The 18,175-nt window shown below is 43.3% G+C and overlaps 1 long non-coding RNA gene across 6 annotated transcripts in view; it reads left to right on the top strand.

The window, feature by feature from the left end:
• The window catches only part of LOC308459568, a 194,028-nt gene that overhangs the window by 169,280 nt on the left and 6,573 nt on the right, over window positions 1–18,175 (top strand). For all 6 annotated transcript variants that reach the window (XR_013978157.1, XR_013978158.1, XR_013978159.1 and 3 more), the window contains one exon: window positions 16,982–17,167. This is a non-coding gene — a long non-coding RNA (uncharacterized lncRNA). The remainder of the gene's footprint in view (window positions 1–16,981; window positions 17,168–18,175) is intronic.

The following is an 18,175-nucleotide window of genomic DNA, read 5'->3' as shown; positions in this document are numbered from 1 at the left end:
TTCTAGCTGCTCTCTCTGCCTCGTAAGTCCACCCCTCAAAGCTACTTCTGTATAGGGTGTTGTTGCAACTTAAAACAACATATTGTTATGTTTTTGTGGGGGTTAGACTCCTACGACTTTGGTGTACATGTGTTAAAACTGGGACCAGACCATAAATCTCTGGACTCGGTACGTGTTAGATTTTAGTTAAGTCCAGCATGTGGTAGGATTTAATTAAGCCCTTTGTGTTAAGCTGGATGCTGGATCCTGTGCGTTAAACTTATTGCAAGGCCCATGGTGTGTGTTTGAGCTGTGTACTGGATGCTTTTAATTCACTGGAATTAGCATGGTGTGAAAGAACTAATTTAGCTGGACAAACTTCTCAAGTTCATAGAATCATAGAACTTTAGGGGTGGAAGGGACCGTAAGGGTCATCTACCCCAAACCCTATGTGATGAAGGAATCTCAGCTAAAGCATCCATGACAGATGGCCATCCAACCTCTGCTTCGAAACCTCAAAGGAAGGAGAGTCCACCTCCTCTCATGGGAGTCTGTTCCACTGCTGAACAGCTCTTACTGTCAGAAAGTTTTTTCCTGGTGTTTTGTCAGAATCTCCCTTCTTGTAACTCGAAGCCACTGGTTTGCGTCCTACCCTCCAGAGCAAGAAAAAACAAACTTGTTCCGTCTTCCACGTGACAGCCATTGAGGCATTTGAAGTTGTATATTAGATCCTTCTTAATATTAGGGAATCAACAAGTGTTGAAAGATAATTGTCAGACTAATGCCCTTTGAGGTGTTAGCCTGGGGTAATGGGCCATTAATGCAACAACAGATCAAAGGGATGGGTCCTCTATCTGTGTTAGAAAAAGGACAGCGGTTCGGTTAGTAAGGTTGAGAGGAAGCTGGAATGTGAGAGAGCAAGGGTGTTCCTGTGCCTATAGGAGAAGTAGGGTACTCTTGGAACGCTGGTGCCCTGAACCTCCCCATCTTAGGCTCAGGCTGTATATATGTGTAAATAAACCATATATCATAAAGACACCACAGTCTCTGCTGTGCTTCTTCATCCAAAAGGAGACACAGACCCTGCTAAACATGCCTGGAACTCCCTGGAATCTCTCACTGCTGTGGAGATTGGGGGTGGCGTGTGACAATATCCTCACATGTCCACTAAATCTTTCCTTTCCTTTGTAATCGTGATGCCAGAAAGAGGCACCGCGATTTTTTTTAAGATTCCAAGGAAGGATAGGAAAGTTCTGCGTGGCTGCAAACATGCAGAAATGTTGGCTTCAGAAAGCAGGCCAAAGTGTGGACAGAGCCTTTCAGAGGTAACTGGTGTCAAATCAAAAGGGCATTTCCTGTGGCAGAATTCAATAAAATAAAATAAAAAATAATTGCAGCTGAGTAGTGGGAATGCTATTCATTATAAGTAGAAGTTTCCTATGTGTGTGCTTGTGCGTAGAGCTTTCATTATCTTTTTGTGAGGTTTGAATGATAAAAGGGCGATTTTGACCATAGACTTGTAATACTTGTAAATATAATATATAATGGTTTATATTTGTCTTGCTGCACAATAATTCCCCCTATCATAAGCAGGCAGGTATGGTGTGCATGTTGTCCAAATTCAAAAGCTCGATTAAGAAGCCAAGGCTAGCTTTGGGGAAGCATATGGATATTAGTCTAAAAAAAAATTTCCCCAAAAACATTGCTCACAGTCGTACAAGTAGTGTAAACGTGGGAAGGAGCCATTCCTAAGCAAACATCACATTTAGATCATAAGATATTTACAGGGATCTGTTTTATTTTGTCATTCACAGCACAGTATCTCTCAGTGTGGCAAACAGAGGCTTTAAAAAAAACCACCAACCACCCTGGATTCTGAGTTTATGGATAAACTTTTTCCCTTTTTCAAGGCATATATTTTTCAAAGTACATTTTAACAACAATACTAAAGGGTTTGTCCTTGAAGTACTTCCTACCAGTTCAAAGGCAGAAGAGACATTATTTAAGCTGTTGCTTTTTCAGCTAGCAGCAAGAAAATCCTTCCAGCTTCAAGCAGGATAACATAGCCAGGACTGATGAAAAAGGAAGAGACATCAAAGTCTTTAATTTTTCTTTCTTCTGTGTGGTTGCCAAGCATCCTGAAACAAACTATTGTTTTAACACGTTGTGTATTGGAGCCAAATGGAAAACTTAGAACCGGATCATTTACTGACTGAAAAGGTGACCAAGTCCCTTTATTTTTCAGTGATCTAAGTTGCATGTGGGAGATCTGTGGATCAGGATGAATAGGTGATCCGGATTAATTAACTAGCAGAAGAAGATGCTAGTAGTTCTGTGCAGAAATTGTGTTGTGTCCAGTGCTCGTTATTCTACTCTGAACAGACACATTGAAATTAATGGGCACGACTAATAATGCAGGTCTGTTCATGTCACTGGGTCTACTTTGAGTAAACCTCAGTTGGCTACAACCTTATATTTTCCAAACATTGGAAGAAACACACCTCTTGTTTCGCAGATAAGTGTCCTGCACTTACAATGTCTGTGTAAGGGATGGTAGATTGTTACTTTATCTTTTAAAAGGATATTTGTAGAGCTGGAAAAGGTGCAGAAAGGGGCAATGGAAGCCATCAAGGAGAGTTGCTATACCATATTTGAATTTAATCAGAGATAAGACGCCTTGCCCATGTTTGCACATTCACACTGCAAACCTATTTGAAATCAATTTAGATCTTGCATGTGGGGGGCAAAGAAGAACCTGCTTCTATAACTGCTAGATGTAAGCTGTATGACAACTGGAAATAATAATAATAATAATAATTTATTTATACCCCGCCCATCTGGCTGAGTTTCCCCAGCCACTCTGAGTGGCTTCCAATCAAGTGTTAAAAACAATACAGCATTAAATATTAAAAACTTCCCTAAACAGGGCTGCCTTCAGATGTCTCTTAAAGATAAGATAGCTGCTTATTTCCTTCACAACTGAAGGGAGGGTGTTCCACAGGGCGGGCGCCACTACCAAGAAGGCCCTCTGTCTGGTTCCCTGTAACCTCACTTCTCTCAATGAGGGAACCGCCAGAAGGCCCTCAGCGCTGGATCTCAGTGTCCGGGCAGAACGATGGGGGTGGAGACCCTCCTTCAGGTATCCTAGGCTCAGGCCGTTTAGGGCTTTAAAGCTCACCATCACACTTTGAATTGTGCTTGGAAACGTACTGGGAGCCAATGTAGGTCTTTCAAGACCAGTGTTATGTGGTCCTGGCGGCCACTCCCAGTCACCAGTCTAGCTACTGCATTCTGGATTAATTTTGGTTTCCGGGTCACCTTCAAAGGTAGCCCCACGTAGAGCGCATTGCAGTAGTCCAAATGTCAGATAGTTCACATCCCAGTGTATAACTGCAAATAAACTACAGTGGTACTTCTGTTTACGAACTTAATTCGTTCCGGAGGTCTGTTCTTAACCTGAAACTGTTCTTAACCTGAGGTACCACTTTAGCTAATGGGTCCTCCCGCTGCCACCACACGATTTCCGTTCTCATCCTGAGGTAAAGTTCTTAACCCGAGGTACTACTTCCGGGTTAGCGGAGTCTGTAACCCAAAGTATTTGTAACCCGAGGTGTTTGTAACCAGAGGTACCACTGTCCCTCCGTCCTTCCCCCCTTCCCATTATATCCTCCCTGCTTGTTCTTATTCTGACTTGCGCCCTTTGCTTTTCCTGCGCTGCTTGCTTCCGGTTTTCGCGCCATCCCCTAGCTCCCTCTCTTAGGCGGCATCCCTTTGCAAGGTTTTAACAATTCTCAATCCCCACTTGTGTTGCCTATCGGCTGCTCCTCAGCACTTGAGAAGGCTGCGTGGCTCCTCTTCAGGCGGCGGCTGCTTATTTCGCACACCGAGACGAGGCATTATCTGAAGCATCAATCCAGCACAGCAGGGGAAATTATGGAACACAGCCTGGAGGGGAGGTCGATGACACAAAGCGCTGGTTTGGAGCATCCTGGCTCCTGTTTAACCTCTTAAAACAAGGAGGTTAAGAGAATTCACCTGGTAAAGATATCTTTAGAAAAGGATGGAGACAGGTACATAAGAGCATTTGTCATAGCCCCTACACATTTTTAACCAAAAAAAAAGGGGTCAGAAAACTTTTTCAGCAGGGGGCCGGTCCACTGTCCCTCAGACCTTGTGGGGGGCCAGACTATATATTTTTTGGGGGGGGGGGAGAGAAAAGAAGAATGAATTCCTATGCCCCACAAACAACCCAGAGATGCATTTTAAATAAAAGCACACATTCAACTCATGTAAAAACACCAGGCAGGCCCCACAAATAACCCAGATGCGCCTTTAAAATAAAAGGGCACATTCTACTCCTGTAAAAACACGCTGATTCCTGGACCGTCTGCGGGCCGGATTCAGTAGGCGATTGGGCCGGATCTGGCCCCCGGGTCTTAGTTTGCCTACCCATGGTCTGAGCTCACAGCTGCTCCCCATAGCTACGAAAACCATCCACAATATGTACACCTAAGCGCACTTGCTTTACTTTTTTCCTCGCCCCCCGAAGGCGAAGCTTCCTCCTTCTGTACGTACAGTTTAACATGCAGGATTAAAAAGAAAATAATAGCACACTTGAAGAAGAGAGACTTCAAGCTGGGAAACGTTCAGGGTTCTTTATAAACCGTCTCCTTAATCCAGAGGTTTATATGTGTAGCAGTGGGCTGTGGGGAATGAATATCCTCCTGTATCTGCCCAGCCAAACTAGAGGATGCAACAAATGTATGAATGCTTTTTAGGGATCTGTGTTTGTGTTTTCAAGAAACGAAAGAGCACTGTGGCAGGGCCTGAGTGGGTGTAGCCTACAGCTTTGACAGAAATGCCTCCGCTCCCAACTTCCATCCCAGCAAAAGTGTTAGTGGCCACAGGGTGGATTTGATTTACATAAGTCAATAATACTTGATTTAAATCCTTTTCTTTTCTTTTTTTTACAGAAAGACTCATTCTTGCTGGTACCGTCTTAATATTTACAACCAGAGGAAGGTTTCATTTCTGAAATAATACATTTTCAGAGTAGTTTTTACACTTATAGCAAAAATTAGTGGTTTGCTTCTACTATTAGAAATACATAGACTGATAATTATGAAATTATTGTGAGGTTTAATAAGTTAACTGTTTATATTTGGACAACTTTTCTGCTGCACTTTATTGGAAGGAGAAAAAAATAATCCTTTCCTTAATAACAATTTAAACAATTTATTTAACTAAAACAATAACATTATAGCATATGTATCCATGCTTGTTAGCTGATGTTTTTAAACATTTATATATATATATATAAAACTTAGACTGAGTTTTAGCACACGTGAATCCTTATTTCCTGCTGAATAGCCTTTGGACTCTTAACGTAAATAGAAAACTATCTTTAGAAAAAAAAATTCTCCAAAAGCATTTTATTTTAAAAATCCAATTTAAATTTTTTTTAAAAATCGATTTAATTTTTTTTAAAAAATCTTATGGGACTTGAAGTCCAACATCATCTGTAGGGCCACAGATTCCTCACCCCTGATTCTAGACTCTGAAGAAGCTGACAAGGAACTCAGCTACATTAGTAAAAAACTCAGTGTTTTGAATGTGTTACAAACATGCAACATCAGATGGCGGTGGAGAGCATAAAACTTTTCTATGTTATTTTACATAGCCTTTTTTTCTTTCTTTTGTTACAACGTTTAATTTCTGACTTACTTATAGCATGTTTTTCCCTGTGTGTAGATCCACCCAAGATCAACTTTGATGGCAGCAATTACTTTTTTTTTTAAGACGAAGGTCACAAAAGGTCACAGTGCCAATTGTTTGCATTCTATGTCCATCCCACATGCCTGATGTGGTAACTGATCTACAGGCACCATATATACAACATGTATTCTTGTTTTAGTTCCTGATTTAGAAGAGGATGCTACTTAGATGCCTGATTCTTCATGCGAATCACCTCCACTGGCAACATCCAAAATAGCTCATTTTGTGGAATTTGTATATCCTATCCCAACAGCGCAGAGCAGCCTATGCCAACCTCTGGTGCCCAACCATGGCTGGGGCTGGAGTTGAAGTCCAAAACATTTGGAGGGCACCAGGTTGGCAATGGCTGGCATAGAATAAGTGGCACAACGGTGGCTTGTTACATGTTCACATTACCACTTAATGAGGGTGAAAGAGGAGAGCGCAAATATGGTCTGAAGCTCAACATCAAAAAAACGAAGATCATGGCCACTGGTCCCATCACCTTCTGGCAAATAGAAGGGGAAGAAATGGAGGCAGTGAGAGATTTTACTTTCTTGGGCTCCATGATCACTGCAGATGGTGACAGCAGCCACGAAATTAAAAGACGCCTGCTTCTTGGGAGAAAAGCAATGACAAACCTAGACAGCATCTTAAAAAGCAGAGACATCACCTTGCCGACAAATGTCCGTATAGTTAAAGCTATGGTTTTCCCAGTAGTGATGTATGGAAATGAGAGCTGGACCATAAAGAAGGCTGATCGCCAAAGAATGGATACTTTTGAATTATGGTGCTGGAGGAGACTCTTCAAACCTCTCCATTCTGAAGGAAATCAGCCCTGAGTGCTCACTGGAAGGACAGATCGTGAAGCTGAGGCTCCAATACTTTGGCCACCTCATGAGAAGAGAAGACTCCCTGGAAAAGACCCTGATGTTGGGAAAGATGGAGGGCACAAGGAGAAGGGGACGACAGAGGACGAGGTGGTTGGACAGTGTTCTTGAAGCTACCAGCATGAGTTTGACCAAACTGCAGGAGGCAGTGGAAGACAGGAGTGCCTGGCGTGCTCTGGTCCATGGGGTCATGAAGAGTCGGACACGACTAAACAACAACAAACCACTTCAGGGCACAGAAAAGTCTATCCCTGTCCTCCCCATGTGTGGTTTGAGCAGCAACACATCAAACAGTAATATCTTAATAAAACAACTACAGCATACCTATGTCGAATTGTATATGTGAACACAAATTGAAAACCTAGCATTGAAAACGCACTGAGTGCGCACTAAAGAGGAGTAAAAAAAAAAGGAGTATGGAAACAGCCTAAATCTTCTTTAAGTAAAGGAGGCACTGGTGGATCATATCCTTTTGCTGGCGGAATGGCATCAGAAGTTGCATTAAAGTTTTAAAAGTTGTTTTGCATAAGCAAAGGAAAAACCCCAAATCTAGATGGGAAAGCTAGAAATGTAAAAGCATAGCCTACTGGTTTAATTGCATCACAACAGCAGCGCCATTTAACAGAGTGGCTTCCCGCGAAGTTACAAGTGAGATAAGGGGCGAACAATATTTTTACAAGTGAATTATGAGCAATAAGGATGATCCAATAAAGGCATATGAGTGTGATTTCTTAATGCACTATGTCTGCAATAATCAGCCTCCGTGCAGCAGCAATGAGGCAAACGTACTTCAAAGCACCATTAGATTATTGAATGCGCACAGTGGGCTTGCAAGTGCACTTACAGCTCATCAAATTAAGGCCCCCCCCAAAAAGGACAAATGGAGAGCAATCAAGGCTGCAAAGCATCTCATTTGCAGGGGTGCAAAGCCCAAAATGATATGATTAAAAATGTATCTATATGCTTTTAAGGAAATGACATTGATCCCTGAAGGAGTAAATAGTAAAGATACCCCGCCGCCCTTGTTATTGCAAGCTTGGGTAGATGGAGATTGTGCGTGTGTGTAACCTCAGAATGATATCTGAAAGAAACCGCCACATGGAAAAGTTCTCCCATGGCACCTCTGTGTGTGATGGCAGCAATAGGAAGCAGCTCCTATTGGGCCGATTGTCCCAATAAAACATTTAAGGGGGGCAGAACCCCACAAAGTTGATGGGCATTCCCATTCAATTTTTTTGCATGTACCGTGTCTTGCGATTTGATTATGTGCGGCGAGGGGCTTACCTGCTCCCCCAATATTTCTTTGTTAAACTTTTATTTATGCAATTTTAACAGCTTTTATAAGGGACACAATTGGCGCTGTGGGTTAAACCACAGAGCCTAGGACTTGCCGATCAGAAGGTCGGCGGTTCGAATCCCCACACAGGGTGAGCTCCCGTTGCTCTGTCTCTGCTCCTGCTAACCTAGCAGTTCGAAAGCACGTCAAAGTGCAAGTAGATAAATAGGTACCACTCCGGCGGGAAGGTAAACGGCGTTTCCGTGCGCTGCTCTGGTTCGCCAGAAGCGGCTTCGGCATGCTGGCCACGTGACCCGGAAGCTGTACGCCGGCTCCCTCGGCCAATAAAGTGAGATGAGCACCGCAACCCCAGAGTCGGCCACGACTGGACCTAATGGTCAGGGGTCCCTTTACCTTTAACAGCTTTTATATGCACATCATACAGTATCCATCACTTCTCTCTTTTGCTAAGACTTCCCAGGTCCACCTCTCTGCTGCATTCTAGGGAAATCTTGATCTGCATGTCCAGAATTGTCAAGGGGAATGAGAGACTCTCCTATGAAGAAAGGTTGCAACACTGGGGACTTTTTAGTTTAGAGAAGAGGCAAGCAAGAGGTGACAGGCTCAAAGTTTATAAACTTATGCAAGGCATGGAGAAAGTGGAAGATGAACAGGGATATAAGTAATACTGTTGACTGCTGAAGAGAGACAACCTGGAATCGCCTTTTGCAATTCCTATGCGTTTGGGAGGTTGGGGTTCACCTTTTTTGGGGAAAAGAGTGCGTTGGTTAATGGAGGAACATTAAATGGGCATTAAGGCCGTTGTGGAAAGACTTGTGGGTGGCAAAAGGGAGTCAAGCTGGATTGACCTAAGGTTAACCAGACGTCCCTGTTTCCTGGGGACAGTCCCCGGATTTACAAATCCTGACAAAATCTATCTATTTAGTAGGAAGTTGAAAAGTCTCCTTGGATTCATTGAAAAAAATCTGGTAACCTTAGATTGACCTCTTTCTCTGGACTGTTGGATGTAGAATTCAGAGAGAACTAGGCAGGGGGGCCTAGAAGGTCAATCTGTGATGCAGGAGAGCATGGCATTCCTAGAGCCTGAATGGGGGGAAAAGGTAAAAGGCAAAGGACCCCTGGACGGTTAGGTCCAGTCAAAGGTGACTCTGGGGTTGCGGCGCTCATCTCGTTTTCAGGCCGAGGGAGCCGGCGTTTGACCACAGACAGCTTTCCGGGTCATGTGGCCAGCAGGACTAAACTGCTTTTCCTGTTCTAAACAACACATGAAGGAAAGACCAGGGAACATCTCGATTAGCTGGCTGTCCTAGGTCTCTCTCAGCACTGCTGTAGGAATTAGAACTACAGTGGTACCTCGGGTTACATTCACTTCAGGTTACAGACACTTCACTTTACAGACTCCGCTAACCCAGAAATAGTACCTCGGGTTAAGAACTTTGCTTCAGGATGAGAACAGAAATCGTGCTCCGGCGGCATGGCAGCAGCAGGAGGCCCCATTAGCTAAAGTGGTGCTTCGGGTTAAGAACAGTTTCAGGTTAAGAACGGACCTCCGGAACGAATTAAGTACTTAACCCGAGGTACCACTGTACTCCATTTACACTGTTCTTAGCTAATACTTGTGTGCCAGGTTCCTTCAATATAACTGTGCCCTTTGCAACCCCATTTTTTTGACATTCAGCTTCTTATTTCGCCGCCTCTGTAACAGAGTCTTCACAAACCTTCAAAGACAAGGTAGCTAGGGCGACTATAGCAGGAAAGAGTTGATAATCTATAACGGACGGTGGACTGTTCTGTTTCAGGATAAACTCCCTATGATAATACCGAACAACAGGTATTGCAGCTGAACCGTGAATGGCATTATTATCGTAGGTCAATATCAAGGTGTTGGCTTTGGAATCGATAAATATGTTGCCTCTAATCTCATTTTGAGATCTGAAGATGCAGCCATTGTCTACAAGGGGCATTTCTGGCTGATCTGTTCTTCTGTGCTCCAGTTGCACCCCAAATGAGATTTCAAGAAATGGGACAAGAATATCAGCAACACCAGTGGCTTACTCTTTTAGTATGTGCTGAGCTAACTGAACCCAAAGCCCTGGCTTTAACCGCGTACATGTATGTCTACAGATTATTAGCGCCATCTGCTGGAAGGAAGCCAACACTTCCTGAATATGTGCTAACTTAGAAAGAACAGAGAAAATAAAGCAGAGTTTAGTAACTGGTCCGAACTCTATCCCTTATCCAAAGGATAGAGAAGGAGTGGTCAAATGGAAAGAATGTTCAAGTAGTTACACAGTGAGAAATAAGCTGATCAGCAAATACATTCAAATAAACTTAATAGCACTTTTCATGAAAGTAAAAGCATATTTCTGCTCTGTGCATAAACATGATAGGCATTGCGGATGCTGCCATTCAATGAAACAATATGAAGGTCAAAGTGCTTAAGAGTGACGGATAAACAACACATAACACACAATTGCAATTTAATGAGGCAACTTGGCACACTTCTTCATAAATGCTTCTGAAATTCATTGGAATGTAGTTCAGTCTGAACACGGACACCCCACGCAGCTTGCATCCTGGCTGAGGAATGGTAAACACAAGTAATAAATGATAAGGAGTCACATTCTGTCACTCTCAACCATCAATTAAATACTGAATAGATGCTGTCCTGCAGAGGCAAAGAACTGCCAGCTGTCTTGGCCAATGCCAGTTTCCATTAACTGTTACTGAAGGAGCTTGTCAAACCAGGGCATCACACATGAACCAGGGCTAACAGGCGTACACTGTGAGAGGGACCACCCTCCCCACTTTGTAGAAGGGATCCCAGTGCAGCTGCCCTCCCCGCCCCCCATCCACTGCTCATAGGCACTTTATGCATGGCCATTCAAGATTCAGCTCAGTATCATACCACTTTAAACAGCCATAGAACCCCAAGGAATCCTGGGAAGTGTAGTTTTTTACAGGTGCTGGTACTTGTTAGGTCCCAACTAGGGAACGCGGGTGGCGTTATGTTCTAAACCACTGGGCCTCTTGAGCTTGCCGATCAGAATGTCGGTGGTTTGAATCCCCGTGACGGAGTGAGTTCCCGTTGCTCGGTCCCAGCTCCTGCCAACCTAGCAGTTTGAAAGCACGCCAGTGGAAGTAGATAAATGTGGCGGGAAGGTAAATGGCATTTCCATGTGCTCTGGCATTCATCACAGTCCTCTGTGCATCAGTAGCGGTTTAGCCATGCTGGCCACATGAACCGGAAAGCTGTCTGTGGATAAACGCCGGGTCCCTTGGCCTGAAAAGCAAGATGAGCACCGCAACCCCATAGTTGAATTTGAATGACTTAACCGTTTAGGGGTCCTTTACGTTTTTACCGGTGGGAGACACTATTACTCTCACAAAGAAACATTCGCCAGAGTTTCCTGGGAAGAGGGATTGGTTGCTAAACCACACTGGGAACAACCCCTGTAACAAACTACAATTCACAGGATTATTATTATTTTTTTTGGGGGGGGGGAGAGCCATGACTGTTTAAAATGGGATGATACTGCTTTAAATGTACAATGTGGGTGGAATCAAAGTTCCAACGACACTTAACAGGACAGATTAAAATATACAGATGTGATTTACGGAGATTTATCGCCACTAAGCAGCTTCCTAGGCCGAAAGCTTTTTTAAATACGTACCGTCCGGAGTGTCTGTGGGTTGTTGTCACTGTTATGGTGCAAGTGAAATAGTTCTGTACATTACCAAGCTGTGGTAATGACATTGGCTAGAGAAATTTGTAGCTTGACTCCGAAGTTGACATGGTCTAGAAACTGTACCCGTTCAGAATGGGGGTAATTTTAAGGACATCCTTCAAATTCACATTATTTGCCTGTTGTTGTTGTTGTTTACATTTTTTGGTTTGTTGTGTGAACAGTGTTATTTGAACTTTAGGCCTTTTGCTGATTACATTTGATGGCCTTTTAAATGTGTTGTGGGTGGGGGTGGGGAGGGTTTTGTTTTGTTCGTGTTTTTATTATTTATTTTGTTTTTTGGGGGGTTTTTTGGTCTTGTATTATTATGTTATGAACCGCCCTGAGATCTACAGATGGAGCGTGGTATACAAATTTAATAATAATAATAATAATAATTTCATTATTTGTCATATTCTGATGAAGAACAGTTAACAATATTTTAAATAAAGAAAGGCATAAATAATTTTTAGGGCCCATCAACAAGCAACAACAACAGCAACAACATATTATTTATACCCCACCCATCTGGGCAGCTCCCAACAGAATATTAAAAACATGATAAAACATCAGACATTCAAAACTTCCCTAAACAGGGTTGCCTTCAGATGTCTTCTAAAAGTCAAATAGTTGTTTATTTCCTTGGCATCTGGTGGGAGGGCGTTCCACAGGGCATGTGCCACTACCAAGAAGGCCCTCTGCCTGGTTCCCTGCAACCTCACATCTCACAGGGAGGAAACCACCAGATGGCCCTCAGCGGTGGACCTCAGTGTCTGGGCTGAACGATGGGGGTGGAATCATTCCTTCAGGTGTACTGAGCCGAGGCCATTTACTAATTGGAGTAGGGTAATATCCATGTTCTTTCAAATCTAAAGCCGTATTGAATTCTCTGTAGAAACCAGGGTCTACTTCATCCTAGCTATCAAAACTCACCTTGCCATGGAAAACCAGTTTTAAGAATCTACAGACAGCACTTACTAGATGGGTACCTGGCAGAGCTGCCTGGAATGTGCTGTTTCTCAGTTCAACTGCTGCTCTCTCAAATACTAATCAGACATAATGTTAACAGCATCTATGACTGGCATTATTCTTCGAAGTACTTGTGGCACCACTTGCTGCTCAAGTGATTCATCTTCGCTTGAGATGAGAGAATTGGGCCAGGAGACAGTACAGGTGTCTCTGAGCAGAAAATGACAGATAAGGAATTGTTTTAAGGGTTGTATGAGCTATTGTTACAAAGCAAACAATAATCACAGAAGGGTAGGGTTGGAAGGGACCGTGAGGGTGATCTAGTCCGACCGCTGCAATGTGGGAATCTTCTGCCCAATGTGGGGTTAGAATACACAACCCACAGATTAAAAGTCTCAAGCTCTACAGACTGAGCCATCTGGTGTGGTATTCTAAATTCAGCAAATTCAGTTGAAAGGATCGCTTTAAGAAAAATAGTTTTTTTAAAAAAACAAAACAAAACTATAAACTTCTAGAGAACATGAGACTTCCTGCTGGATTTGAACAAAGGTTCATTTACTTCAGAATCCTGTTCTTCACAGTGGTGACCAAAATGCTTCTCAAAAGCCCATGTGCATGAGAAATTAGATTTACGTAAATTCCAGTGTGACCCAGCCCAATTCACATCTCCTCTAGGCAGATGTGTAAATTGGAACATAATTTCACACTTCTCCAAATTTACAAACATATTATAAAACTGCAAAAGTGCCAATATGTAACATGCAAATGCAGCATTTCATGGGACCAGATATGGGACTGAGAAATCGATCACTGCTGCAGTTATATAATATGTACAGGCTTCCAAATGATAGTATTGTTTTGGATGTAGCCCTTAACTCCTGGGATCCAGAAAGTACCTTAGGGAAGCTGGCTGTGATTTCTGGCAGAGCAAGGCTAAAAGATAAGGCTGTGTTGCAATCTGCTGTAACTTCCTAGACATCATTTCACAAAGGCACTCTGCACGAACAAACACATATCCTTAAATATTATCCAAAAATAACTATTTGGCTAGCTAACGGTTCAAATCCCTAAATATCTAGCAAAGCATTTCTGGACTGCATTGGGCGTTTCCAGCAATTTAATCAAAAGGGTCTAGTGTCATGGAAAGAATCACAGAACAGTCCTTTGCTGTCTCAACCTTGCAGGGCTTGCCCATACTAGCAGAGAGTTTCGAAGATGGTGCAATTGGGTGGAGCTAGACTGACGAATTTCTACCCATCACGGGTATTGTTCAATGGTATTGGAAGCCTTGGAAGAGGGGAAGAACGGTGACCTTGCTGCACCTTTTATAATCAAGTGATATCACAAGGCTGATGGTCGCAGCAAGTTCTCCATCAGCTGTGGGCAGCCTTTAGCTTTCCAGATGTCCGTGAACCTCCCATCGGCCCCAGCAAGAATGGCCAGTGGGCAGGGATAGAGCGAGCTGTAGTCTAGCAACATCTGGGAAGCCAAATATTCCCCATATGACTCTATTAGAGAAAGGTTAAGCTCTCATCAGAGGTGGGTCAGGCTATAGCTATATCTCCCCAGACCAGACCATTTTAATCTCTTTGCCAGATGTATTCAGGAAATCCAGTGTCTCAGATAAGGATTCAAGGTCCTGATTCTGTGACACACCCCATAATAATACGTTGTAGTTATGGGCAACACTTTCCCCCTTCCTGGATTTGATTTGGATTTGGGCTTGGTTAATCCTGAACCCAAATTAGACTCCTTTGTGCTTCTGATGACATATGGGGAGCAAGAGAGAGTTTGAATCTTCTGCGATCCCTCATGAGCCCTCCCTCTGACCTGGCTGCAGTGCCATTGCTTCAGCAGAAATGGAGATAGCAGCAAGGAGGGAGGCAGAAGACATCCTCCTTCTCCCTCACCGAGGCAGCTTCCCAGGCGTCAGGGAGGGTGGAAGAGGGTCGGGCTGGGCAATATATTGTCCAAAACCGGTTTGAAGTCCATATTGCTTTCATAATTTTTGACCTGGCAATACATCACAGATCGTGATGTGTGTTAGGGTTGAGTGATGTCTGGCTTTCAACACTGTGATATATAGATAGATAGATAGATAGATAGATAGAGAGAGAGAGAGAGAGAGAGATAGATAGATAGATAGATAGATAGATATAATACCAACTAAACATCGTGATGTCTGATATAAGGATGTTACTATGTAGAGGCTAATGGGATAATGTCCTGGCAACTGCTACTTAGGGGCCTAAAGCTGATTTAAATTTTTTTTACTTACCTTTAACATGTTGTTACAACTGTTACTTTACAATACAGAGCAACAGGGATGGAAGGAATCAGGAGAGAAGCAATGGTTGGCTTCACATCCCCCCCCCCCCACATTACAATTTTTTACATAGCACACACACACATACATTGTGATTCGCGATATATTGTCATGTTGAATATTATGAAATCAAACTGATATTTGACAACGTATCAATACATTGCCCAGCGTGTGTGTGTGCGCGCTATGCTAAAAAGATGATGTGGGGATAACTGTAAAGCCAGCCAATGCCTCTACATAGCTCCATCCTTATTTTAGGCATTGGGATATATCGGTATATCGCGATATTTAATGGGTGATATATCACAATGTTGACAACCAAATATCACTCAGCCCTGTCCGTGCTAACGTGAGTGGGTAGAAGCAGGGAGTTAGGGGGTCACTTGTTCAGAATGCTGGTGGGCTTTATAAGCATGCAAAATTTATATTAAACCAGATCCCCACTTGCATGTGACCCTGACAGAGGAAACTTTCGTGCCTGTAGCTAAAAACCCAAGACAGTGCTGTAACATTTGCCTGCAGCTCCCTTGAGGCCCAGCTAGGTCTCGGTTCCCGTCCATATCCATAACTCTAAAAAGACTAACACTATGGCTCAAGCATCCCCAGAAACAGTATAACCGCTTAACGTATATAAAAATAAATCAAAGCACTTAACGGGTGTGTATGAAGCATAAGAACAGACAATTTTAAGTTGAGGAAAAGAAACTATATTGAAAGGAAAGAGGAGGTGGTCGCTCCTTGCGGGTATCTGGAGAACGGGCAGTTCAAATGAAAGGTCAAACAGCTAAGAGAGCTTGCTAGGAATAAGTCTGTGTGCTGTTGGGAATTCCCAAAGTAGCTGGGAAGGAAAGCAGAAGTCCAACTTTGTTTTTGTCTTATCGCCCAAAGTAGCATATTCCTTCCACTTGGAGAGCTAGCTTTGTTTTTTGTTTTAAATTACCAAACAGCTATGAAGAGGGAAAATAGAGAAAATGCTATGTAAAAAAGCGAGATACCACTCCCTTAAGCAAGCAAGCGTTGGCATAAGGAGTCAAACAAGAAGTACATAATGAAGATACGTTTGGAAAAGAATCGGGCTGTTTTTTATGATTCTGGAGTTCATGTAAAAGTAGCACAACAGGAAATGTTTTCACTGTTATTGACAGTGCTTTTCTTCTAGGGAAAAAAGGTGCCGGCACTGCATACTCTTGAGTACCCCCCAGAAAAAAGCAATGTTGTTTCGCTTGGGTTTGTGTGTAATGGTATACACAATTTGTTTTATTGTCGCTAGAGCGTGAGACTCTTAATCTCAATGGGCTTGAGCTGCACATTGGGCAAAGATTCCTGCATTGCAGGCAGTGGCGTGTGGTCATTGGACTGAGGGGCCTAGGCTAGTTGCCTTAATGTTCCCCTGGTGCTTCCTTCTCAAAGCCCGGAAAGCTTCTGCCTGGCTTAGGGAGGAAGGTGCGAGGCTCTGATGGGTCCAAGATCCATCCTGCCATCTTCCCAAAGCCCATCTGGCTTTTGGAAGGTGGCAGGAGGGCTTCAGCATCCTCTTGGAGCCCTGGCACCTCCTTCACAAAGCCTGGGAAGCTTCTGCCTGGATTCGGGTGGGAGGTGCAATGCTCACATGCGCGATGTCAAATGTCACACTCATGACATTGACCCCCCACGCCCCTCGCAAGCTAGAGCCTCTGGCCCAAACTGTTCCCCTTTGAAAATGTTCACTGCGCGCCACTGACAGAAGGGGGTCGGACTTCAACTCTACAATTCTACGATTCTAAATCTTCCATTTACATTAAGAAAGGAATAATGGGGTGATATAGAGCTGCGGTGAGGAACCTCAAGCTAAGTGCCTTTTCCCGTTCTTTCCGTCTAGCCTTCAAGATTACACCAGGGTGGAATCTATACACATATTAAAAAAATAAAAATAAAAATGTGAAATGCTGTATTTTAAAACGTTTTGAAAAAATACGTTGAAATTTGCATAGCTCACTTTCACCGTCTAGTGTCACATTTGTATATTGCAGTTTACAACACATTTTAAATGTTTAATTTGCAGCTGTGTGGCTGAGTCCCAGGCCATGGCCCCTCATCATCCGGGAATTGTTTTGCCTGGCTGAAGATCATCCTTGAACTGAAGTAATGAATGCCTCTTGCTTCCTTGGACGAAGGGTGGAGGTGTGTGTGTGTGTGTGTGTGCGCGCGCACGCTGAGAAACCTCTGGGATGCAGCCTACTCTTCAAAGGTAAGTGTGACATCCACGTCTCTGCTCATGTTTGCCTTGCGTCCGTCCCCCCATTGTAGCCCCCCATTGCCTGTGGTTAAGTATAAACGAAAAAGCATGTCCTTGGGGGTAGACCGAGGGACAAAAAAGTTAACGCACAAATATAAAGAGGGAAGATGTCCATTAATGTTAAGATAATATATAATTAAATAATTTTAAACTTCTGCACTAGAAATATATGGAAAAGTCAGCCTTTCATTCTATGACTTGCCCTAGGTCTAGCAAAAGGATAAATGCTGAACTTTCAAATGGGGTGAACAACAGCTTTCGCAAAGCGCGAATGCACAAATAGATGGGAGAATCTGCATAGCCAACTTAAGTCTCATCGCCACGGAATAATTGTAGAGCCTGGGCAAATTTTAGTGTGACTTAGGTTGCTTTCCTTTACTGATTTACTTGGAAGCGTCCCACTGAACCTAGTGGGATTTACTTCCAAGCAAACTTGACATAACCAAAACTTTGTTTTTTTAGTCTGCCAATTAAAAGAGCAGTTCTGTGCCCTCTAGGAGGGTGACTGGGTACTGTGGAGCTCCCTCTTCACTGACTAAGAGGGAAGTCTATCCCTGAAGGTCTCTGTGGTGCTGTAGTCAGAAACAGAGCCTTTTAGGGAAATCTGCACCAGATAGAAGATTGTGGCCAGAGAACATATCAGGATGTGCAATTCCTCGGCTATGGATTCTTTCCTCACAACTATAGGACTGTTCTTCAATTCAGTTGGAGCTTGCAGTTCCTATTTAAAAATTACGCCCAGATTATTATAATTTCTGTGTATTTCAGGGTCTTTTGAGCTATGTTATAATAGTGCAATTATCCACAGAATACACTTTCCTCCTTCCAAACTCTGAGATTATCTCAGTCCAGATGTTGTGACAGTCTTTATTTCTCAGGAGGATTTCAGAGGTCTCACTCTGACCCGTTAGTGCTGGACACTGTGCCGTCCTTCAGTTTGATCCATGCCAGCCTCAAGAA

The sequence above is a fragment of the Podarcis pityusensis genome (assembly GCF_964106645.2).
Source record: "Podarcis pityusensis genome assembly, chromosome: 12".
NCBI classification, from domain to species: Eukaryota; Metazoa; Chordata; class Lepidosauria; order Squamata; family Lacertidae; genus Podarcis; species Podarcis pityusensis.
This window is presented reverse-complemented; position numbering and strand designations above follow the sequence as displayed.